The 24,791-nt window shown below is 47.0% G+C and overlaps 1 protein-coding gene across 4 annotated transcripts in view; it reads left to right on the forward strand.

Annotated features, from left to right (window-relative positions):
• SHROOM3 (shroom family member 3) overlaps positions 1 to 24,791 on the forward strand; it is a 291,226-nt gene that overhangs the window by 151,419 nt on the left and 115,016 nt on the right. Inside the window, exon 1 of one of the 4 annotated variants that reach the window (XM_045079908.1) lies at positions 12,030 to 12,223. The exons of the other annotated variants lie outside the window; for them this stretch is intronic. The gene's annotated coding sequence lies outside the window, so the exon portion shown is untranslated. Of the gene's footprint in view, positions 1 to 12,029; positions 12,224 to 24,791 lie in introns of those variants that run through there. 4 annotated transcript variants of the gene reach the window in all.

Genomic DNA, 24,791 nt, shown 5'->3' on the forward strand with positions numbered 1-24,791 from the left:
ACCATAGCTATTAAAATTTTTGGTAATTTTGACTTTCTGAAAAAGAGAGAACTGGTTCTGAGGACATTTCTGCCTTGAGAATGAGAAAATTGATGAAAAAAAAAAAAAGATGAAAGAAAAAAAGAAAAAGCCAAGTGGTTAGCGTTATCTGTATTAATGAGAAATTTGGAGGTTCAGCCTCCTGGCGGGCAGATGTAGCTGTACTCCTTTGTTTTATGCCGTCCCCTTCATGTATTTTCGAACGGCCATATACCTCGGTATGCTCTTGTGCTGATTCTTGTTGGTTTGCATGTGTGTTTTTTCCAGGGAGGTGCCCTCTGCGCATCCATCCTCACTTTCCCATGTTTTCCTCTGTCATCTTGGGTTTTCTTATGAAGTGAGATTGGCGTCCCTGCGGAGGGATCCTGGGGTTACTCCTGTCCGAGCGGAGTCGGGGTTCTCTCCCTTTCTCAGCATGCAGCCTCTCACTCACCGAGGGACTGTCTCCAGACCCAGCTACGGTGGGGCTGGGATTCTGGGGATTGCTGGTGTGAGGGGCTTCCTCCCCCTGTGTTCACTAGTCCTCGTTCAGAGGAGAAGACATTCAGCGGTTTAACCATCTTAACCATCTTAACCAGCCTGTCTTCCACAGTGGATGGGACAGGAGGACCTGCTGGAAGTGCTGCTTATTTAAAAAACCTGCAGAAAAGTGCGCAGCCCTAGATGGCGAATGTGCCCCCCACTCTTCGCACGTTGAAATCTAATCCCCAGTGTGATGGAATTTGCAGGTGGGGGTCTTTAGGGGGTGGTTAGGTCATAAGGCTGGAGCTCTCGTAATGGGATAAGTGCTCTTACAAAAGAGACCCCAGAGGGCTCTCTGGGACCTTCTGCATGTGAGGTTCTAGCAAAAAGACAGTTTTCTGGGAACCATAAGGTGGGCTCTCCCCAGACACCATCTGCTGGCGCCTTGATCTTGGACTGCCCAGGCTCCAGAACTGTGAGAAATAATTTTCTCTTGTTTCTAAGCCACCCAGACTATGGTATTTTGTTACAGCAGTTCAGACAGGCTAGGACATGTACATAATAATTTTTTTTTAATTTTTTAAAAATTTAAAAATTTTTAATTTTTTTTATAAACATATATTTTTATCCCCAGGGGTATAGGCCTGTGAATCACCAGGTTTACACACTTCACAGCACTCACCAAAAGTACATAATAATTTTTAACCATTTCTCAGTGGACCGTCCCGTGGTATCACGCACACTCACGTTGCTGTGCACCCTCCACCACCAGCCATCTCCAGAACATCAAGGCCACGTTCTTCGTCACTTCTGGCCTCGGTTCTCAAGTTCCAGCTGACTCCATGTCCCATCTGGGTCTCTCAAAGTCTGCGTGCCTGTCTTGGTCATTGAACTTGGAGGGTGGTAAGGCTTCTTTTTTTCTTTCTTTTTCTCCTCCCACCCCCCGCCCGTTTGTAACAAACACTACGTGATGAATTGGTTTCCGTGGAATTCAAACGATCTTGTTTTGGTTATTTCTTATCGGGAAAGCTGATTTTTTTTTTTTTTTTTTTTAAGAGTGATGGCAGAAGTGAAGGGTGGGGGTGGAGCGCTCCTCTTGGGAACCAATTTAGGCAAAAAGGAAGTGGTGAGCTGATGCGGTACTGTTCCTGGAGATGTATTCTGGGTACCACTCTCAAAGAATGGAGGCTCCCAGCTTTTACCCAGTAAACCTTCGGGTTGTACCTTAGGGCAACCTCCTTACAGTTTTTGTATTTGCTGTCCCTTGATCAGAGCTTCTTAAGGTCATGGTGCCCTTGGGCTCCCATTACGTGGGTGGGGAAGGTTCTCTTATACTCAGTGTGCATAGCATACCAGGAACCCTACACCAGATAGAGGGAACGTGCCCAGCCTCTCCCTCAGCCTGATGAGGGATGACTTCTCTAGGGGTACACCCTCTGCTGGTTCCAACTTCTGGAGCTTCTCAGGGTTCCCCTGAAGGGAACACAGCCATCTTCATCTGGTGTCTGGTTTACTTGCTGTGGAAGTAGGTTTGTGCAATACAGGCTGAGTCAGTCACATGTTGAAAAAGATACACTTTACTTCTTGGAATATTCTTGGAAGAGAAACTTGCTCAGATTCATTTCTTTTTGATCCAAAAGTCGCCTTCCCCACCCTCCCGCCCACATTGTTATAAACCCCTCATGTCTCTCTCAGCCTCTCTGGGAAAATTTTACATTTTGTTTTGGAGGTACTCTTTTCTTCCAGATATGGCAATGTCCACGAGTAGTTTATCAGACACAAGCAGAAAAATGTTAAGCTATGCAGCCACTCATACCTCTTGGGTCTCCGGAGGCAGGATTTCTAGTGAAATCTCTGGCTAATTGACAATAATGTTAGGCGTGGAACTAGTTTGTTGAGCCAAACAAGAAAAATAGGAGTGGGAGCAGTGCCCATGACATAAGAATACTGAAAACTTTGTGGAGCCAACCTGGAAACCTAATGGTCTGTTAGCCATTAATTTTAATTTTCCTGTGTAATTGCGAATAAATCCCAGGGCACAACTTGGGAGATACTAAATAGCCTCTAAAGAGATTTTAGTCAGGCTTAAAAATGTTTTCTTTCTGCCAGAACTTCAGTGGTCCTCATTTTTTTTTTTTTTAAGATTTTATTTATTTATTTGACAGAGATCACAAGCAGGCAGAGAGGCAGGCAGAGAGAGAGGAGGAAGCAGGCTCCCTGCTGAGCAGAGAGCCCGATGCGGGGCCCGATCCCAGGACCCTGAGATCATGACCTGAGCCGAAGGCAGAGGCTTTAACCCACTGAGCCACCCAGGTGTCCTGGTCCTCATATTTTAGACCAGTTACTATTATTATTAAATTTTCTATACTGAAAAATAATTTAGTTTGATAATGACATTGATTTCAGACAACATTTAGTCACATGTCACAAATATTCCGTAAAGTACAAAGTCATAAATTTAGGTTCTTCTTAAGACAAACATTATTGAATAACCAAGATACAGCCAATCCATATAGTAGCCATCATCCTAGCCTCTTGTAAACATTAGATCACTGGACTTCTAAATTGTAGGAAAAAACAAAAACAAGGAGAAGGGAGAGTTTCCAGCATATGAAGTTGGAGGGGCTGTTATGAGAGGTCGTCCAACGTTCTCCTCACGCTTCCACGGCCCCCGCCCCACCGCTGTGTCCATTGCGGGAAACTCCTCCATGATGTCTCGCTCAGAGGCTCATGCAGTCTCCCTTTGCATGGTTTTCAGGGCAAGGAGCTCCGTACCTGACAGGTCAGCCCTTTGCTTATTTGCGTGCAGTTGTAAGAAGGTTGAATCTATGAGTTCCTGAACTCGCTGAGTAACCTCTGACCATACTCCTTGCCAAGGCAAGGTGTTATTTTATGCTGTCAAATTTTACAAATGTATGTGCATAGCTCACACAGAGTATTTACCGTCCTCTATTAGTATTTTAGCGGAGTTGTTATTTTGCAAGGAGTTATGTAGCTGTGTTACATGGGCAATGTCTTATCTGTGTCATTAGCCCGTCCTTCCTTCGCTTTGATAAAGAGCTCCCAGGTAGTCCTGGGAACATACTACGGATGGGTGGGCTGGCACAGAAGTGAGAAAAATCAGATAGGACTTTGACGGACGTCACCCGTTCCAACCTGAACTTCATCTTCGACTTCCATTTGGCTTCTCTGTTGATGCCAAGGAAAAGAGGGTTGTCCCTAGGTTCAGGCACACCAAGGGCATAACTGAGAGAGGGCTAGAGCAGGAGCCGGCCCCTCGGTCCCGGCTGTCATTGGCCGTGCTGTTGCCCTCTTCACTGCAGAGGAAATGGGCCAAGAACAGCACAATATGCCTTTTGCTCAGCAAACTGCTAAATCATACAGTCCTGGAGCTGGAAGACCGAGCCCTGTATTTCACGGATAGGAAAATTGATTTAATAGTCTTTTACAGGATATCTACCCGACTGGCAAACTTAGATGGCTACAGACAAGAAATACAAGTGAGTGAAGTGGGCAAGGTACAAAATGAGAATAAATGGCCCTTTTATCCGCGAACGCAATGGGGAGTGGTGAGGACGGGGGCGAACTGGAAGGCTAATGCCCCCTTTAAAGGGGGCAACAGACGCTCAGCTCCAAGATTGTTATTACGAAGGAATGCAGTCCCCGGGCTGCCAGAAATCTGGATTTTTATGTGAATGATCCCAAATGATTGAATGTTCAGACCGAAAGTGCTGTGTGGACTAACACAGGACAGGCTAACTGAAACAAGCCTGTGAGCCAGTTTCTGCTTGGAGATGCCGGTCCCAGGTTGGGGAGCTCATGCATCGGTTGGTTTCTGAGTAAGGGCATTACGGAGTGGGACCGTGAGTGGATCCAGATGGTTCTCTGCAGTTGGCCTTTCCCAATCCCTCCTCCTTCTCCAGAAAAGATTGAGTTAAGCTCTGCATCACCCACCAGAGAAGTGCCTAGTTGTCCTCTGAGATCACTTGACCTTATGAGGGTGCAAAGGAAGAAGCTGGTTGAGGATGAGAGTGTGGGGAGTGAGTCCACAAAATAGGCAAGAAAAGAGCAGGAACACAGAACCACGGAAGGTCAAGCACATTTGAAAAATTTTGGTGTGAAAAACTTCAAATTCTGTGTCTCTTTCTTGAAAAAGTCCCATTACTTAGTCTGCACGACAAGTGCCACCTTCCACCAAGAGCATAGTTTGCAGATTAGACATCAGGGCTTTTTAGTCTCATGGGACACTCTCTGTAATTTCGAGTGCCACATGCCCTTAGAGGGTCAGACGGCCAAGGTGCCTGACGGGAGTGCTGGGGACGTGCTGTCCTGCCTGGAAACCAACGATTTAAGCCAACTGATGCTACAACACGGCATGTTTTCATTTACGGGGACCCGTGGGAGGAATGCAGCCCTGGTGCCTCTCCTCATTCATCACCGTGTTCACAAATCCTGTTTGAAGTTGAAAGGAAATCGTCATCCTGTGGCTTCGCGGCTGTTTTACGGGTCCGAGGTTTAGAGGTGACTGAGCATGAACTCATGGACGGAGGCGTGTGAAGCCGTGATGGGAGAGGGGCCTGTGCTGTGCTTCTCACTCAGCGAGGGAAGGTGCCAAGGGCCAAGTCCCCGAAGACGGAAAGTGCTTCTCCTTCGGAGAATTCTCGTCCCAGTGGAATGTGGAGCATTTCCGAATTAGGCAGCATTTGGAGTTTGGAATGGGTGGTGGGATCAAGAACAGTCTGGTCCCTCAGTTTCAAATCCGTGTGTCCGGTGCGAGGGTGCGTCAAGCGAGGTAGAGAAAGTCTTCGCTGTGTGGCCCCCACACTGATCTCCAGCTTTGGGGTCGTCAGATCTGGCCGTGTGGGTTTTAGGGATGAGAAGACTCGGGCGGGTTGTGTCTTCCTTTATGTCAAAGATGTGGAAGCAGAGCTAGGCTCCAGAGGGCAGAATTAGGATTAGAACCAGTGGGCTGAAGCTAAAGGGAGGGAGAAGTCAGGTTTGATATGAGGAAGAGTATTCTAGCAATGAGAGTTGCTTGAAAATAGAAGAGGCTGGCGCCTTGGGGGCTCAGTCAGTTAAGTGTCTGCCTTCGGCTCAGATCATGGTCTTGGGGTCCTGGGATCGAGCCCCGCATCAGGCTCCCTGCTCGGTGGGAAGCCTGCTTCTCCCTCTCCCACTCTCCCTGCTTGTGGTCCCTCTCTTGCTGTACCTCTCTGTGCCAAAAAAATAAATAAATAAAATATTAAAAACAACAACAACAGCAACAACAACTAGAAAATAGAAGAGACCTCGGGCCAGGATTGAACAGTGGTCTGGTGGTGGATATTCTAAAAGACATTCAGGTGTCCTGTGGGGCCCAGGTAAGAGGAAGGGCCCGTTCTTAGCTACCTGGAGATACTATGATTCTGATAATCTGGTTTGGAATTCTGAAAAGATTAAACCTCCTGTATTTCCTGATTCCTGGGTCTTAAATCCAGTTTTAAGAACAATGCTCTAGCTCCCGTGTCTACCATTTGAGTTTCCCCAGTGCAGGAATTAGCATACAGCTGGTGGTGAGGGTAAGAGAGTTATGTAAGCAATATGAAATGGGAAGAAGTCCCAGAAGTCAAAGGGAAGCTAATGTGTATTTAAAAATCAACTTAGAGGTGCCTGCGTGGCTCTGTAGGTTAGGCATCCAACTCTTGATCTCAGCTTGTCTTGACCTCAGGGTTGTGAGTTGGAGCCCCGCGTTGGGCTCCATGCTGGGCGTGGAGCCTACTTTAAAAAGTTAAAAAATAGGGCGCCTGGGTAGCTCAGTTGGTTAAGCGACTGCCTTTAGGTCAGGTCATGATCCTGTAGTCCTGGGATCGAGTCCCCCATCAGGCTCCCTACTTGGCGGGGAGTCTGCTTCTCCCTCCGACCCTCCCTCTTCTCATGCGCTCTCTCTCTCTCTCTCTCTCTCAAACAAATAAATAAAAAATCTTTTAAAAAAAAATCAACTTAATTCACACTTGAAAGCTGAATCAGAGTGGTTTGTGTTTTATCCAAAAATAAATACAATTGGTGGTTAAAAGCGCTGACCCCAGAGCCAGACTGCCTGTGGTCAAGTCCTAGCTCTTAGACTAGACTGTGAGCAAATCACTTGACTTTTCAGTGCCTCGGTTTCATTGTCTGTGAAATGGAGTTAACAGTAGTACCTGCCTCACAGGGTTTGTGGGGAGAGGTAAGAAGACTGAGGGCAAATAAAACATCTGGAGCTGAGAATGGCACACAGTAGGAGATTAACACCGCCAGCTGTGGCTGCTGCCGCTGTTATGAAACAGAATGATACGTTGTGTTTACGGAGCTGACCTGATGGACTAAATTCTACTTTTTTCCCAAAGAATTTATTTAGTTCAAACAATAGCCCATGTTGGCGTTTGAAAGGTATCTATCTTAACTGACTGACTGTCTTCCTGTCTGATGTTATAGAGACTCTGTGTCAGAACGAAAATATATTTTTAAAAGATTTTTATTTTTTTAAAATTTATTAGTTGACAGAGAGAGCAAGCAAGCAGCAGAAGGAGAGGGAGAAGCAGGCTCCCCACTGAGCAGGGAGCCCGATGCGGGACTTGATCCCAGGACCCCAAGATCAAGACCTGAGCCGAAGGCAGACTCCTAACCAACTGAGCCACCCAGGCGTCCCAAAATGATGATATATCTGATGAAAGAGTTAAAGGAAGGTTTTGGTAACAGGAACACGGCTGGGTATTTGAGACTTCAGCCTTATAGACCAGAGCTAACATGTGTGATTATTTCATTGCATGACAGAAATGTATTTAGCCATTTAAGGGTATTTTGCTTGTTAATTATCAAAGAATTTAATTCTCTAAGATGTAGTTTCAGGTTGATGGTATATTAGGAGTTACAGGAATTGGTCCATACTAATTTTACCTTTTTGACCAAGAATTAACACATAGATTCTTAGCTCAAGTATGAGAGCTAAATCTAAGATACCTGGATAGTCCTATAGAAAGCTAATTTTTTAACATTAAAATATGAACTGTCAGAATGACAATTTGAAACTAATCAACACATATATGTTTGGATACACACAGTATATTTTGCATGTAGTGTGTTTATTTGTACACATATTTATTGTATGATAGAATCCTCAAATTTGTCTTCATATTAGTATAATCCGAGCTGAATTTAAGAATGAGATAACAGAAAGCACAGCAAGTTGTCATGAACACGAAGATGAAAAGATGAGGCTCTTGATCTTGGACTGGTCTCCGCTTCTGCTCATGAAGGTGTCCGATGGCCAGTTAGAAATAAACAACAAAGCTGGAGCAATGCTGTAATTTGGGAATCATCTCCGTGGAGGGGACCGTTAACGATGAGATCCCAGGCACCTGGGTGGCTCAGGCGGTTAAGCGTCTGCCTTCAGCTCAGGTCATGATTCCAGGGTGCTGGGATCGAGTCCCACATCGGGCTCCTGCTCAGTGCGCAGTCTGCTTCTCCTTCTCCCTACTCCCAACCCTGGGCTTGGGCTCTCTCTTGTTCTCTGTCTCTCTCCTCAAATAAATAAATAAAATCTTAAAAAAAAAAAAAAAAAAAAAGAAAAAGATGAGCTCCCTGAGGAAGAAAGCAGAAGCAGCAGAGAGAAGAGCCTTGTAGTTGGTACTTAGAGCAAGAAAAAAGTTAGAGCAAAGGGACATGCGGAGGAATAATAAGGACACGCTGTTCTGGAAGCCACGGGGGAAAGTTATAAGGGCAGGGGTTGGTCAGCAGGCCGACGCTGAAGAGGGGTGGGCTGGACGCTGAGAAGAGCCCGCCAGATTTGGCCATGGAGAGGGAGCAGTTTGGACAACCAGAGCCTACCTGTGGGGCTTTATGAAGGTCCATGGAGAAGGAGACAGAGGCCGACAGGGCAGGGACATCTTGGAGATGTCCTGCTGCAGAAGCAGTAGCAGGAGACGGGTGCAGGTCGCCAGGCTGAGGGACCCCACCACTGTCTTTCATGGTAGCCTGGAGGCATCGCCCAACTCCCTGCTGAAGGCTGCGATCCCTGGGTGCGCCCTCCGGCCGCGTAAGTCGGTTCCCCAGAGAGCGGCCCCTCACGGGCAGCATGAGGCGATCTAGAGGAAGCAGCCCCCTGAGATTGAAAAGGTTTGGAAAATGAGCCTGATGTCAGTAGGGTTCAGTGGGATTAGTGGATTCCTCCTTTTTTTTTTTTCCTATGTCCACTCTAAGAGCCTCTTACTGCCAAATATTTTTTAAAAACAAAAAGAAAGGGGCTCCTGGGTGGCTCAGTGGGTTAAGCCTCTACTTCGGCTCAGGTCATGATCCCAGGGTCCTGGGATCGAGCCCCGCATCGGGCTCTCTGCTCCACGGGGAGCCTGCTTCCTCCGCTCTCTGCCTGCCTCTCTGCCTACCAAATAAATAAATAAAATCTTTAAAAAACAACAACAGCAGCAGCAAAAACAAGAAGAAAGCTCTATCAGTCAAGGGCAGAGTCTCAGCGCTGCTGAGAGCCTCCCAGTTGGCCAACCCTGGCACTGGGAAGGGACCAAGCGCCAGGGCGGGCTCGGGCTCGGGGCCCGTTGCGGGTGAAGTTGTCTGAGGACGTTACTGCTGCTCCTGAAAGGTCACTCCAGACAAGCTGAGTTGACCTAACACTGGAGAAGACAAAACACAAACAGTATGAAGAAGGATTTCTCCTAAGAATCCGTTTATATGCTTTCCGAATCCCCAAGCCACCGGGTTTGTCCCAAAGCAAACTTGAAACGTTGACCCTTGGAGGTTTTTTGTTTATACAGTGGTTTGAGCAAAGCTTTATTTTCTCTTCCCCGTCTTTTCCTTTTCCTTAGATGAGATGCTGATCTCAGATGCATGGAAAATATAGGTCCAGTTTTTCAGGTTTTTTGTTTTTTTTGTTGTTTTACTCTGATGTAATCTGAATTTTCTTCCATTCTTTCTGACTTTATTCAGTTTTGGCAACTGGCTGAGTTGACTGACGAGGTTTGATAGGAGCCCTCCTGTGCTTAACGTTAACATTCTGCGCCCCCCCCAACCCCTCAGACATTTCTTCCCTGTGTATTTGTCCCTTAGAGGCGAGCTACAGCGGAGGAACTCATCTGGCACAACACGGGCTTGCAGAACTGTAGTCCTGCGCTCACTCCTGCCCTCTTCCTGGAGTCGGTTCTTTCTCGATGTCAGTAAAATGGCAGCTCTCAGCAAGGGAACATTCTTGATTCCTGAGACAGGGAACGAAGCCAGGCACTTGTAGGTTTGTTTTCAAATGAACTGGTTCTTATGTTGTAAATATTTAACTAATTCACCATAGTATTCCTACGGAAGTTCCCATTAGGTTTTCAGAGATTTCTACTTCCCACAGGCAGATAAAGCTTCCTTTGCTTTCCAGAACCCTCTTAAAGCAAATAGAGATTATATTCCATGGAGTTTGGTTTGAAAAGGAACAAAAAGTGGGATCTGAGAGGCGTATTTTTTCCCCGTGGTTGAGGCAAAGAGGCTGTGGGGAACGACGTCTGCTGGTGACGAATAATGGAATAATGGATGTGATGGTAAATCTTACCAGTGGCCATGAATATTTTTATTGTTCCCCAGGCTGTCTTTGCTTAAATTGTGGGTGGTGATGGCTAAAAGCACAGGGTTTTTTTCTTCTTAGTTTATAGTTTTGAGAACTAGACGGAGGGATGTTAGCTATGAAAGCTACTGAAGAAAGCTAGGTGATCTTATCTCTCATGAAAATGACTTGAGTCAGCTTTCTTCTGACCTCGGAGCTGTCTGGCTTCCTGAACGCCCGTTTCTCTCTGGCAGCTGCTCTCAGGAAGAAACCCTAGGAATGCATGAGACAGGAGATTTTGATTTACAGCTCACCTCTGTTTAATCTTCTGGTGGTCTATTTGTTTATTTTAGGAAAAGGAGCTCCTTAAAAGACATATTTTATGCTTTTGACTTCTTTTATGACTCTTCTTTTAAGTTGGGGATATTTTGTCTTCAGGAAATGCATTTTGATTTTTTTTCTTTCCTTTCCCCTTCGTTTTCCTTCCTTCCTTCCTCCTTCTCTCCCTGCCTCGCTCCCTTCCTTCCCTCATTCCCTCCTTCCCCTCTACAACATGAATCTCCTGCTGTCCCGAGCCCATGGACAGCAGGGCAAGAAGTCACCTTAAGTCTGACCATCCAAGCTTATCACTCAGTACACCGCCTTTCAGAATGTCTAATGGCACTTGGGCCACAAATGACTGTTAAGGTCAAAGACCATAAGCATGAGTCAAACTGAAAACATTACCTTGCAGAGCCAGTCTGTCTGCCTGGTCACTTAGCAGTTTATAAAACTTGACTCCTAGCTAGAAAGCTAATTGCCAGAGGACACAGGGAAAGCACTGGGCTCTCACTGAGAAACCTTTATTTACTATGTGGCCCGAAGGATGGCCTGGACCTTTCGAGGACTCAGTAAGAACATTTTTTATTTCTTGTAAGAAAGGTGACAAAAAGAAGAATTTTAAAAAATTATTATTCAATTGAGTCCTTAAAGTCCTTTTTTCTCTGTAATTGACAAAATCTTTCTTGGATGATTATCCGGTTCCAACATCTTTTTCTGCCTCTTTCCTATTTAGCTCCAGATTTGCGTGAAACACCAAAGTGTTTCTGGGCATTGTGAGCTGAGTGTGGGACGGAAAGAACACTCTTGGAATCTGAAATAAGAGACCTCTGGGGGGGTGGGGGGTGGGGAAAGGAGCAAACACTCTCCCGAGCGCTGGGGCGGCCCGCAACTGGGGATTCTGCGCTTTCTGGCTCCAGCGTTTAGTGGAGAGAGCCTCAGCCTCCGTTCAGCTCCGAACCGCGTCTTTGGTTTTGTTTTGCTTCTAATCCCCAGCACGTTCATCTTTGCAATCGATGCACGTGCATTTTACAAAATTTAGGTCATCTCAGTGTTTCTCGCCAAGTGTTTTTTCTGAAAGATCCATTTAAAAAAAAAAAAGTGGACATTCTGAAAGGGTCATTTTTAGTACATAAACAAAATGATCGTGAAGCCTTCACACGGCCCCCCTTATTTCGCATTAAAATGCCAGCGTGAAAAGCGATGGCCCGGTCTGCACGCGGACACGGCGGCCTGCGGCCCTTCGTCCCGGCTCGTCGGGGCCGCGGGTCCGGGCCGCCGGCTCCGCGCTCGCTGCTGGGGGCTCCGGGGCGCGCCGCTCCGACGCTGCAGCGCTCGTCCGCGGAAGACAGCCTGCGGGAGCCCCGGGGTCCCCCGGCGGCCGGCCCGGCCGCCCGAACTCCATTCTCGGGAAGTTTCTGAGTTTCCCGGGAGATGAAGCACGAGCGACATTTGCCCCAGCCTGAGTCCTTGGAGGAGGCCGCGCCGTTTTGTTCCGCTGGTTTCCGAGAGCGGGGGGGCGGGGCGGGGCGGGGGCGGGGCGAGCGGATTCCCGGGCGGGGGCGGGGCGAGGGGCGGGGCGAGCGGATTCCCGGGCGGGGCGGGGGCGAGGGGCGGGGCGGGGGCGGGGAGAGCGGATTCCCGGGCGGGCGGGGCGGGGCGCGGGGCGGGGCGGTCCTCGCCGGCCTCGCTTCCCGGCCCAAACCCGGTGCGCTCCGCTCCTCCTCCGTCACGTTTTTGCCCAGCGCGGTTTTGGGGTGCTGTGAGTTAGGCCGCGCTGGAAGAAGCCAGAGAGAACTTAGAATGAGATGCTTGAAATCAGTCAGTGTGTTCCGAGCACCTCCGAGCTAGTAGCGGGTAAGTGCACCTGTTGCAAGTTCTGGAGCAGCCTCCGTTCCTTTTCGGATTTAGTGAGGATACTGAACATGGGAAAAACTGAATTAAACCCAGATGAGGCCTGCCGTGTTTGCAAATGTTTTGAAGTGGTCTGTGATCGATTTTAATACTTTTCTGAGTTAAAAGGAATCCTAGCATATGATTTATACTTTTTATACCTTTAGGAGCCTGGTGAGTGCTCTCATAATTTCATGTCTTTGTTAACCCCTCTAGCCAACTACATCCTGTTGTAAACGTATTTGTCTTCCCTTTAGATTCCAAGCAACTGGGCAGCAGGATGGTGTTCCTTTTGTCCACCAGCGTACCCCTAGCGTTCAGCACAGTGCCTGTCTGTTGGAGGTGTGCACTGGATTTTTGTCAAAGGCCCCATTGAGTCCGGATGTCACTCAGCTTGCTTTACATGTAGAAAAGTCCCTTGATCCTTCGGTTTTTCCCTGGAGAAAGGAGAGAAGGCGCAGAGTGTACCTGGGGTGGTCAAGTCAGCAGGTGTCCGCTCTTTCTGGTGTGAGAGTAGAAATGGCATCCTACAGATTTCAGACTGAAGCACAAAAGGGCTGTGATTAGACAGTGCATAGGGCCCTTGGGTCCGGGCGGGCCCTGACTCGTGTAATTGGCGTGGCTAGAAATCAAAGGAAAGAAATCGTGCCCTCAGAGTGAACGGTGCTTCTAGCGGTATAAAATGACTGTGAGATTCCACATCGCCAGATGGAGATGATGTTAAATCTGCCCTTTATCTTTAGGGAATTCGGAAAGCAATGTAGTTGCCTGCACATAAGTTGTTGGTATTTAAGTAAGAGAGCTGGGGCTGCACTGGTGCTGCTCACTGAGGCATTTCTGCTAAAAGGTGACTTAAAACTTCCTTAAACTATTCATTTTTAAATATACATTCCTACTGTCTATCTCAAATGCTGCTGACCATCTCCAAGGTTGCCTGAATAATAAAAATGTCAGATAATGAGGTTTGTAGTTGAGAAATTGCTGGAATTAAGAAACGTAATCTTAGTTTAGCATGGGTAGAATTCCCCAAAGTCACTGCCACTGTGCGGTCAATGCCAGCATTTTATCTGCATCATCTCTGATCACCCACTGAGAAGGAGGTGCTCTTGTCTATTTACAGATGAAGGAATTGAAGCTCAGAAGTGAGACATCTTGACAAGATCGCTTAGTATGAATGTGGCAGATCTGGGGTTTGAAATTTGGTTGGTCTTCCCCAAAGCCCCTGCTCTTTACTCTATGTTTCTTCAGGATAAAGGCACTCTTGACTCTTGTTTCCTTAGGTTGAATGTTAGCTCACATCATTGGTGAATACTATTTTTGTAGAGACACAGGGCTGATGGGTCATCAGCAGGAGCATTCTCTCATTGTCCTTGAACTTGTGATCATAGACAGTGTTTGGAGAACTTTGGGATTTTGATTCAAACTGTTGGAGGTCTGCCCAGAAAGCTCAAATGATTAGTAATTGCCATGCTCCTGAGTCTAGGCTGGTGTTTCGCAGAATTCTGTAGATGGGTCCTGTCTACGTTCGCCCATGTTATGTTACTTGTTAAGGTCACACCATGTTTAGAGATGCTCGTAAGGGCTTTTCCTCTAACATTTTTCTCGGACTTTCTCCCAATACCCTGACTAGTCCCAGGAGGTAAATCCGGGAACCTCTGGAGTGCAGCCTGTTGGGGTAAGATCCTAGAGTTCATTTAAAGCTTAAGAAACAATCTCGAACCCTGGGAACTCAGTCAGAACCTCCAAAACTGTGGGTTTTTTTTTTTTTTTCTCCAAATAAGATAAAACCCAACAGCCATTTCTTTAGGAACTTTTGGCCCAATTCATCCTAACATTTTAAGAAACATAAGTTTTAGGTCTTACGTACAGTTATGCCAATGAAATATCCACTTGGTAGAGATGCTATCCAGTGCCATGTTCTCCGTTGTTTGTATTCTGTACATGATGATGAAAGTGACAAGGATTTGGGGGGTTGCTTGGTTTAAGCTCCCTGCAAGTCAGCTGCCCAGAAAATCAGCCGTTTTCCTAAGAGTATCCATAATGCCTGTGATTATCATTGGTTTAAGCACAAACCATATTACTCTGTTTTGCAAAAGTCTTACTATTGCTTTTCATTGACAAAGGTAATTCAGAAGTTGCTTATTGACTGGTGAGTACTAGAACCAAGTGAATTACTACAGTTTAATACTCACACCCTGCCCTTTGATGAAAGCTTTCTCTCAGATGGTTCCACTTTCTCTGTGTTGGATGGACAGGGCTGCTGGAATTAAATATCCTGCTGTATTTGGGCAGACTAACAAATCTCTACAAAAAGGTATTGAAAATATAGTTATGATTTCCCCCAAAGAAATGTAGAAATGACCTGAAACAAATTTCAGGTGTGATATAAAAATATTATACAGTTCGAGTCGATGTTAGGAAAGTAGTCAAGGAAGGAAACCTAGATCTTGTGTTAGAATGACAGCGTGGCCACTCCTTTCACTGTGAGCATATTAGTGGTTGTGGATCCCTGGGCTTCTCCCTATCTCTGAAATATGTGGTTCAATGGAGAAAATAGTCTTAAAATCAAAGCAAGCAAGAATCCTCTTTATGGGCCGTTGTGGTTCGGTGAGCGCGTTGATCTCATGAGCCTTCCCTGACAGGGTGGGAGCACCTAAAAGGGAATTGCGCAATACTCCATGACCCTTAGACAAGCTGTTCTAGGAACTGGGTGCACTCAGGGCACAGGTGTTGGATCCTCCTCACCGATAGTGATACTCATTCTTCACTTCACTCAACAAACACTTATTGAGTGGCTATTTGTCCTGGACACAAGATATACCCCAATCCCTGCCTTCATTGAGATTATATTCAGGGCAGGGGTATAGACAATAAACATTCAACATAATTCATAACTACATGACAAATAATATTAGATTAGTGCATGGAGAAAAAACCGAACAGGGGTCCAGGGATTCCAGGGTCCAGAGAAGTGGGACAGCTTGTCATTTTAAATAGGGAGACCAGGGTAGGCCTCAATGCAAAAGTAACATTTGAAAGGCGTGAGACAGGTAGCCATAGGTACACTGAGCAAAGGAAATTTCCTGTGCGAAGGCTCTAAGGCAGGAGCACGTGTGTCTGAGACTACCAACGAGGTCACTGCGGGGTGGAACAAAGTGAAGCCAATCAGGTCAAAGAAGTGATGGGGTTGGGGGGGGGAGCACACCATCTGAGGGCTCGAAGATCATTGTAAGGACTCTAATTAGCTCTCACTCTGAGTGAAATGAGGAACTGTTGCAGGGTTTTGAGCAGACATGATTGACTCATTTTTAAAAGAATTGTTTTGGGGGCACCTGGGTGGCTCAGTTCAGTCAAACGTCTGCCTTCAGCACAGAACGTGATCCCGGGGTTGTGAAATCAAGCCCCGCGTCAGGATCCCTGCTCTGTGAGGAGCCTTCTTCTCCTCCCTCTGCTTGTACTCTGTGTGTGTGTGAAGTAAATAAATGACACCTTTAAAAAAAGAGAGAGAGAGAATTGTTTGGCTGTGAAAAAGCTGGAGCGGACAGGCAAGGGGAAAGGAATTCCAATGGGACATCTGGTACTTAGGATTGAGAACGGGGCCAGAGATGAAAATTTGGAGTCTTTGGCACATATATGATACCTAAAACCATGAAATATCTCATGGAAAGTCACTGATCCCTGGACGTTCCATTTCTAGAAGCTGCACAGGATGTGTCCTGGTCCTCGGGCCAAGCTGACCCTGCCTTCTCTTGTTTTTTTAAGGCTCGCAAGACCTGGTCCTCGGGCCAAGCTGACCCTGCCTTCTCTTGTTTTTTTAAGGCTCGCAAGACGGCATCAATCATAACCCGCCACACTGATTAGTTTAATCATTCGGTATTGACTCAACACAAAACATCTCCACACCACGCACAGTTAGAGCTAGAGGTCATCTACTAAAAGTTTCTCATCTTACCGATAAAAAAGGGAGGCTCGGAGAAGATAAAGGATTTCACCAAAATGACAGTGGAAGGTACCAGCGGAGCCGACAGTTAGACTACCCTGTAGCTCAGCACTCTTCTTAAAGCCACCTAGAGCCCTTAGAACTTTACTAAATGGAACAAAAAGGTGGGAACAGAGAGGTAAAGTCAAAGGTCATTCCTGCCACCGACTGTTTGCTTCAGAGCAGACCTACCCAGGGAGCTCTCTTCTGCACGCACTTTGGCGGGACTTCCATCCCACAGCGGAGAAGGCCACGGAGCGACTCCCGCTGGCCCGCTGGAAAGCGCCTTCTGATCGCTCAGGCCAGATTTTGAATACATCTGGGCATGATTTTTGAGTTGCAAGAAGCTGGGTGAAGAAAGGGTAATTCCTTTTATCAAATCCGTCATAAGAAATTATTTGGTTCCTCTGAGACTTGGAAACTAGCAGAGGCAAGAGAAGAAAGAGAATGTGGATAATTCCACTGTCCGCTTTTGACGATTCTTGATGATTTAGAGATATCTGGAAAGAGCTAAAAGGATATTCAGTTGAACATGATGTTTATTTGACTGTAGTTTGCAACCAGGCATATATCCCACTTCAGTCTGTCCCTGATTCTAGTCCTTTCTTCAATATTGGTGAACTATTTGGATCAGCTATTGAGTTCCAAAGGGTTATCATAGACAGTTTGCAAACCGTATTGTACTTGGAGATATTATACTTGGAGATCGCTCATTCTGTAGACATTTATGAGTAGGCACTCTCATGTGGCAGGCGTGAGAAATGCAGTGGCCAAGACAGCTAAGGTGTCTGTTCTTGCAGAAACTCACAGTGTCATGGGGACACACAGACAATCAGTAAGGAAATAAGTAAGTGAAGAAGGTGGTTCCGAACAGTAGCGCGCGCTATGAAGGAAACAGCACAAGGTCAAGAGAGAGAGACTGGGTGGGCTACCGCAGGTCTGCGGGTCAGAAAAGATCAGGGGACTTTTGGACTCAAACCTAAGTAAAAAGAAGGCTGCTGCTACAGGGAGGGGTGAAGCATCCGGCTCGGAGGGCGGGGGGGGGGTGCGGTGTGGGATACAGGAGCGAGGGTTTGGGAATAATGAGAGGAAGCGGGCAGGGCCAAGGCGGAGTGAGCAGAACACTGTGGGCTCACGTCGTGTAGGGCCTCCTAGGCCGTAGTGAGGGACTGGATTGTAGCCTCAGTCGAGCAGGAGGCCATTGGAGGATTTTAAGCAAAGGAACACTGTTAGCGGATTATTTTTGTGATATAATGCTGAGATCCTTTCTTAAAGAGTAGGGCAGGAGTCAGAGCAGGAAGCTATGAATTCTCCTCAGCTAAGGAGAAGACAGCAGGGTGCGCAGTGGTAGCGGTGGAGATGGCTGAGGCGGGATTTCTGGGATGACGTCAGCTGACTTGCTGATGACGGACTTGATGATGACGGACATGAAGGGACAGAGAAATGAAGGTGCCTGTTGGGTCTGCGGCTGTACAGTTGGGGTGCTGATGGGGCCATTGGGCAAGATGGGGAAAAGGGGAGAACAGCCAGTTTGGAGGGCGGCGGGGGGGGATACGGGGCTCCATCCCAGGACCACGGGACCTTGACCTGAGCCGAAGGCAGAGGCTTTAACCCACTGAGCCACCCAGGCGCCCTGAAGGGAGAGCTCTTTGATCCGCCAATCCAATCCCGCATGTGTATACAAGAGTTTGGAATCCAGGGGGCTGAGCAGAGCTCACAGAGAAAGTGCAGAGTCGTCAACATAGAAATAGTATTTAAGGTCGCAGCACTGATTCCCTCACCTGCAACAGTTCCCAGAGAGGAGAGAAAAGAGCGAACCCTGGGGCACATCAGCCTGGAGAGGCGGCTGACCCAGCAGAAGCAGCTTCAGGCAGGTGGGGGAGGCTGTGATGTTGTGCAAGTCCGGAAAGGAGAGGGTCTCTCGAGGAGGGACTAGTCACCTGCGATGGGGCAGCTGCCCCTGCGAGGGGTCCTGGGACATGATCCCAAACCCCTGGCCTGGGCCAGCGGAGCGCAGTGCCCTTGACCGAAGCAAGGGCAGCAAACGCCAAGGAACCACCCCGGGGAAGGCCGGTGGACAGCGGGGGATGAAGGGGGAACGAGAGAAGGGGTGGCAGGAAGGGCGGGCGAGGGCAGACCCCTTACTCACCTGTGTGGTTTCTAGCCCGTGTCGGTCCGGCTGCCGCCACAGGTGGGACTGGGCCCAGGATTACTAGGAAGGCTCCTCATCTTGGGTTTTAGAGCAGTGAATTAAAAGTAATATACGTTCCTGGGACATTTGATCTCCTGCGTCTACATGCGGGGATTAGGCTGTCACGGAGCCCCCCCCCCCATGTTTATACACGCAGCCTCTCAGTGTTCTTTGACACTAGGCTCTTGGGTGTGTTTCCTGCGGCAATCCCAAGGAGCACAGGAGGCAAGGACAATCAGACCCAGCGTTCAGGGAGCGCTTCGGGTGAGGTTGGGTGGTGATTCGCTCCTTTAATCCTTACCTCAAATGGTGGGGGCTCTTTAATCTGCTTCCGACAAGATCCCATGGCGTCCTCTGAAATCCAGGTAATTATTGAAATCTTGCAACACAGCTTGTACTGAAATTGGGAAACGCTTGTATTTCAGCAAAATTGTTTAATTTTATCTTTTTCCTTTTCTTCTCACCAAATACCCCAAACCATGCTTTTCTGGCTGTTTGGGCTTGGAATGCTGCGGCCGCCTGGGAGCCCCAGTCCCCCGCTGCTTAACCCCACATCCTTTCTCTCAGGGCACATGGAAAAGAGACTCAAATAGGAAAAGCAGATGACAGTTGATAAAACCCGTGCAGCTACAGAATTGCATACAAGTTAGCATGCATTGAGCTGGAAATGAAAATTTTATTCTGGAAACCTCTTCTCAGTGGTGTTTAAAAAAGAAAAAAAAAGTTGTGTGCAAATAGAGCGCGCACTTCCAGAATGCGTCCGCTCCTTACTCCACATTCTCCCTCCGAAACTCATTTCCCCTTGCCAGTGAATTGCCTCTCAAAATCAAAAGAGAACATCATGCACCTTTTTCTCGTGCAAGTTCTTTGGTATTTTTCTGTCTGACAGCTAGTAAAGCAGATGATTGATTGATTGGCTGCTCTTAGTGTCTCTAAGACTGACTCTTATCGTGGGTGCGCTCAAAGTGAAAACAAGGGCATATCCGGGGCGTCATCAGCCCGTAGGAGGAGTCTTTATCCTCTAAATTAGAAAAGCCTAGCACTCATTGGTGCCCAGGAAGTGCCCTAGACTGGAATTGTGTTGTTGTTTTAATCTGAAAATGACAACATAGGACATGGCCAACGGCAGGCAGCATTTTATTATGGGTGACGCAGCTTTAATTGGTATGGAGGGGGCATGCCTGTGGCATTAGTCCTCAGAATACTGGCCAACCAGATCGCTTTCAGCATTTCTCAATGTTTAGCTTCATCTTATAATTAAGTAACAACGATCATTTCCTGACAGTTAATAACTGGCTAAAGGAGGTAGAAGCCTCATTAGGTTTATAATTTATCAAATTCTAAGCTCTTCATCTGCTGTGTTGCAAAAAGAGAAAGCATCTTCAAGTTCCAAACTGATTAAAGACAATCTCCAAGCGTATTTCATATGTGAGAGTGCTAATTTGTTCTTCAAAGGCTGATATTATTATTTTCCAAGTTTAAAAAAAAAAAAAACTATTCTTTTCTCTTTCATTTTCTCAGTCAAATAAATAAATAAAGTCTTTTTAAGAGGGTTGGGGGTGCTGCACCTGGCTCAATCAGTTAAGTGTCTGCCTTTGGCTTAGCCAGATCTTGATTTGAGGGTCCTGGGATGGAACCCCACATTGGGCTCTCTGCTCAGCAGGGAGCCTGCTTCTGCCTCTCCCTCTGCCTGCAGCTCCCCGTTTATGCTTTCTCTCTCTCTCTCTCAAATAAATAAATAAATAAATAAAATCTTTAAAAAAACTATCATTATATAAGCGGGAAATAATGTTTATGTGGCTTTGATAGAGATGTATTGAATTACGTCCACATACACATGCACAGTAAAACAAAAGTACGAAAGTGAAATTGGTAGGGCATGTTTCCTTTAAGAGTATTTTTGTGACAATTCCCTGCACTTTCCTGAGAACAGTCTTGACTACCCAACACCTCCAGCCAAATAACATCTTCATGAGTACTCCGCAAGTGTTGACTGAGCTCTGACTTTGTGCGGGGCACTGTTCTAAATGCTGAGGATACAACAAGGAGATAAAAACACCCAACCCCACTGAGCCGATAAATTAAATCTTAATAATTAATAATAAATAATTAATAATTTAAATCTTAATAATGTCTTCGAGATTACCTGGAAGATTCCCTGGGCCCAGAAGACCACACATTAAATGTCTTCAAAGTGATCCAGCGAAAGGTAGAGAAGAGTCCTCACTGGACCATCTTGTCTACCAGACTTCTGACCGTCTTCTCATTGCCCGATGGCCCCAGCGTCTGCTGGCTCAAAGATCACTCCCTGATCAACTGTACTAATGAGATCACAAGTCTTCCCGCTAGTGGGAGAAAGTTTAATCTCTTCTGTTAGGGGACCTGCTGCTTTCATTCTGGAATCTGTCATGAGCTGGTCACATAGGAAACAGTGAATTCTAATCCCTTGATGAAAATATTCATCTCCATAGTTTGATGCAGGGACAGTCTGACCTACAATTCAGGCTCTGGAATTCTAGAAATATGGAACTCAAGTTACCATGATTCTTCCAAATGACTTCTATCTAGACCAGATCGAAAATACCTCTGGAGAAATGGAAGATCTTTCTAAGGGTACCTACTCAGAGGCTTTCATCAGAGTTCCCCCTGGGAATCCCTCAAAAATCTTTCTGCTTCATATTCTTATGAATCCTTGGAGTACAGTAACCTTAGGTGTTCAAAGAAACTCTGTGCTTCCTCTGCCACCAGAGCAGCTCAACAAAAATGCAAAGCAGAACTCCAGGAAAGCTTCTGGCATTTGGTTAGTCTTGTCACGCCAACCCTGGATTTCAGCATCAGAGATCCCCATCATTATCCTGTACGGAACCTGTAGGCATTGCCCCTAGCACCTCCCGTGAAAGTTATCCATCTGGTGTCCCAACTGATTCTCTTGGTTATAGACTGTCTACAACCAAGAGGTGGGACTACCCCGTTCTTATGCTGACAAATCTAAATCTTCAAAACTCATGGGAACACTTCTTGTCCTCAGTATATTTCATAAACAGGCAGAATGTGTGATTGACGCACCCTTTATTTTATTAGAAGTTTGCTGTTGTTTTTTTTTCTGGTAGAAATTCAGAACTTTCAAGATGTTCTTTATTACTTTAAGCCCCATGGGATAAATATTTGAAGGAACATCCAGCTATTTTAAAATAATTTGGCAGACTTAACAGTGTAGAAACACACACACGCATCTCTACCCATTCAACAAATACTCCAACCATTAGGATCCCAAGGGGAGACAGGTTGGTGCTTATTTTTTTTTTTTTTAAGATTTTGTTTATTTGACAGAGATCACATGTAGGCAGAGAGGCAGGCAGAGAGAGAGAGAGAGAGAGAGAGAGAGAGAGAGGAGGAAGCAGGCTCCCCGCTGAGCAGAGAGCCCGATGCCAGGCTCGATCCCAGGACCCTGGGATCATGACCCGAGCCGAAGGCAGAGGCTTTAACCCACTGAGCCACCCAGGAGCCCCAGGTTGGTGCTTATTTAATGGACATCCTGTGTGGATACTTTCACATCAAGTATAGAGACTCAGGAGCAGGCTTTTACTTCATCCCTGAAATGACTACTAATTTAAAGTCACATTAGTGACTTTAAATTTTCCTAATATGCCTCGCAATCCCATTTACCTGTAATTTCTGAAGAACTACAGTCTTTGAACTCACTCCGGATAGGAGGAAGGAGAGTTGTCTCTACGATATACGCACATTTAAGTAACCAGGAGAGTTCAAAAGAGAATTTTCCAGCGCTTTTCTGAATAGGCATTCACTGTCGTGGAACGATAGGCCTGGAGGCTTGGACCAGTGCACTTGTGGGTGTAATGGGGGAGGCACTCTCCATTTCATTGTTTTTCTGGGTCTAATGAAAACCTAAGGATTGAGGGCTAAGCCTCACCCTGGTCATGTAATCAGGAACAGAAGCCTGGTAGCAAAACATGAGGTCAGTGGAAGAACCATCGTGTTTAGAGAAGGAAAGGCCTCGAAAAAGAGAGACTGCTCCAAGTGACTCTGGCTCCTTTTCTCTTTTCCTTGTGTGAAGCACCGTGTTTCTCTGTGCAGACTCTACTCGATTTGAGAAGACAGGCTTAGGGGTTTTCGAAGCTGAAGACAATCTCAGAGTCACAGGCTCCTCTGAAAACCTTGCTAAGGAGAAACAAAATAGGAAAGTAGAAAATTCTACCCTAGATGACAAATCTCTAGGTCCTAAGGATGAGTCCAAATTTCAGACGTTGTGGGAATGCCCTCAGTCAGAAGTGAGACAAAACTCTTCCGGTTGCTTGCATGGGGGAAACGCCCTGATCTCCAGGCTTAGGGATCGTGAGTCAAAGCGGGACTGGAACCTCACGAAGTCTTTGTGTGTTGGGCCTTGAAAGGGAGGATGCAAGTGTATGGGATGGCGCCTCTTCTAGGATTCCTTTCCCCTCCCAGGCCTCCGGGTCAGGTCCGGCAGGATTTAATGACTCCGAATCTCTGCGATGATTGGCATCTGGATCGCCCCCGGGGAACTGGCAGGAGCACCCAGTCCACACATGGGTGGGGGGATGGGTGGAGGGACAGGGAACTGGACACCTAAGAAGTTGTCTTTTGGAGGAAGTAAAAAAAAAAAAAAAGCTTTTGCCAAGCCTGTTGGGTAAGTCAACAGGAGACTCGAATCTCTACTCTTGTCCATCCCTTTTTTTTTTTTAATAGCACTGACTGTATAGAAACTTCAGAAATGGGGCACCTGGGTGGCTCAGTGGGTTAAGGCCTCTGTCTTTGGCTCAGGTCATGATCTCAGGGTCCTGGGATCGAGTCCCGCATGGGGCTCTCTGCTCAGCAGGGAGCCTGCTTCCCCCTCTCTCTCTGCCTCTCTCTGCCTACTTGTGATCTCTGTCTGGCAAATAAATAAATAAAATCTTTGAAGAAAAAAAAAGAAACTTCAGAAATGCATGGTCTAGTATCGCATGTTTATATTTACTCCTTGAAGAGAACGCTAGATGGTTGGTTGGATGGTTGGTTGGTTGGTTGGTTGGATGGTTGGTTGGTTGGTTATTTTCAGTGCATGGGTTGCCTTTATTACTCCAAGTATTAGTGGTAAATAAATTAAAAATATTTTTAATCTAAATCTTCTTTCAAAGGACCTTGTGGAAGGTTAATTGTCTAGTTTGCAGTGGGACCAGGCCAAGTGGGTTGAACACTTTAGATAGCAAGAGCCATCCATGAAGAGCATCCTTCTTTTCTTCTGAGTCTTGAAATTTACCTTCAGAAATAAGGCAACATAGCTTGCATTTTTTTAAAAGCAAATTTAGAAAGACATAAATGAAATGATACCTTCTAAAGTGTGCTTCCCCTCCAGTATGCTCCTAGGAAATGAGTCCTCCAGGAATCAGATCAAAAGAGATGATGTGTTCCCTACTTCTGAAGCCTGGGAAGCTTTTGGCAACCGTCAGAGTGACCTAACCTCTTCTGGAGGGAAAGGCATGAGGTCATGAATGATATAGACCAGCCCAGAACTCCCATGCATCTACACGCTCTTGCCTCCGTAGAAACCGGAGTGGACTTCGGGGCGGGGGAGGGCTCACCATCCCACACACAGGACTCTGGCAGCAACCAAAAGCCAGATCTTGGAGGGCTCCCAGGAACCGCCTCACCTTGGGTCTCAAAGAACTGCTAGCACCTTCATCTGGTACCCCCAAGCAGGCCTGGTACTAGTTGTAGGGAGACAGTCCAACAACCCCAGACAGAAGCTGGTAGCCATTGACTGTGTACCTAATAACTGCACACGTCTAACTCCGAAGTCCCTACTCTGGAGGGACATGCGCTGGGGGGCAGCGCCCTGGTATCCCAAAGCCCCCTTGACATGAATGTTTCTCTGAGGACCGTTGGGGTTCTCTAGTTTGCTGCCTGCTGGCCATTGCCCTGTGGCTGGCTCTCTTCCTTTTCCTGCACACAGCAGTGCCTTATTTCCTGCAAACTGGCGATGAGGCAAGGTGACTGGGAGGGGCTCCTGCGTGGGGGAGCTCTGCTGTTTTCATAAGCGCTGCCAGCTCTGAGTAGATGGTGAGTAAGAGCCTCTTCCTCTTCCCTCTGGGCTGCCCTCCTCTCCACACCAATCTCCTTGCCGGCCTGTCTCGGATATGGTGCTGCGCAAGGGCGGCTGCCTGGCTCTGATGTTCCCAGGGCTCGGGACCCAAAACTCGAGAAGGCAGCAAAATCCGTAAGTGAGGGCGGCGCCGGCCCATGTTCCCTGGTAGCCAGGATTCCTGCCGGAGGGCTGCCGGGAGGAAGCGGCAAGCGTGAAGGCAGTGAAAAGAGCATTTGCCACTCTTACTTCCTCCGCTAGAGCA

Source organism: Mustela putorius, unplaced genomic scaffold (genome assembly GCF_011764305.1).
Source record: "Mustela putorius furo isolate JIRA1106 unplaced genomic scaffold, ASM1176430v1.1 tig00000430_pilon_pilon_pilon, whole genome shotgun sequence".
Taxonomy (NCBI): domain Eukaryota; kingdom Metazoa; phylum Chordata; class Mammalia; order Carnivora; family Mustelidae; genus Mustela; species Mustela putorius.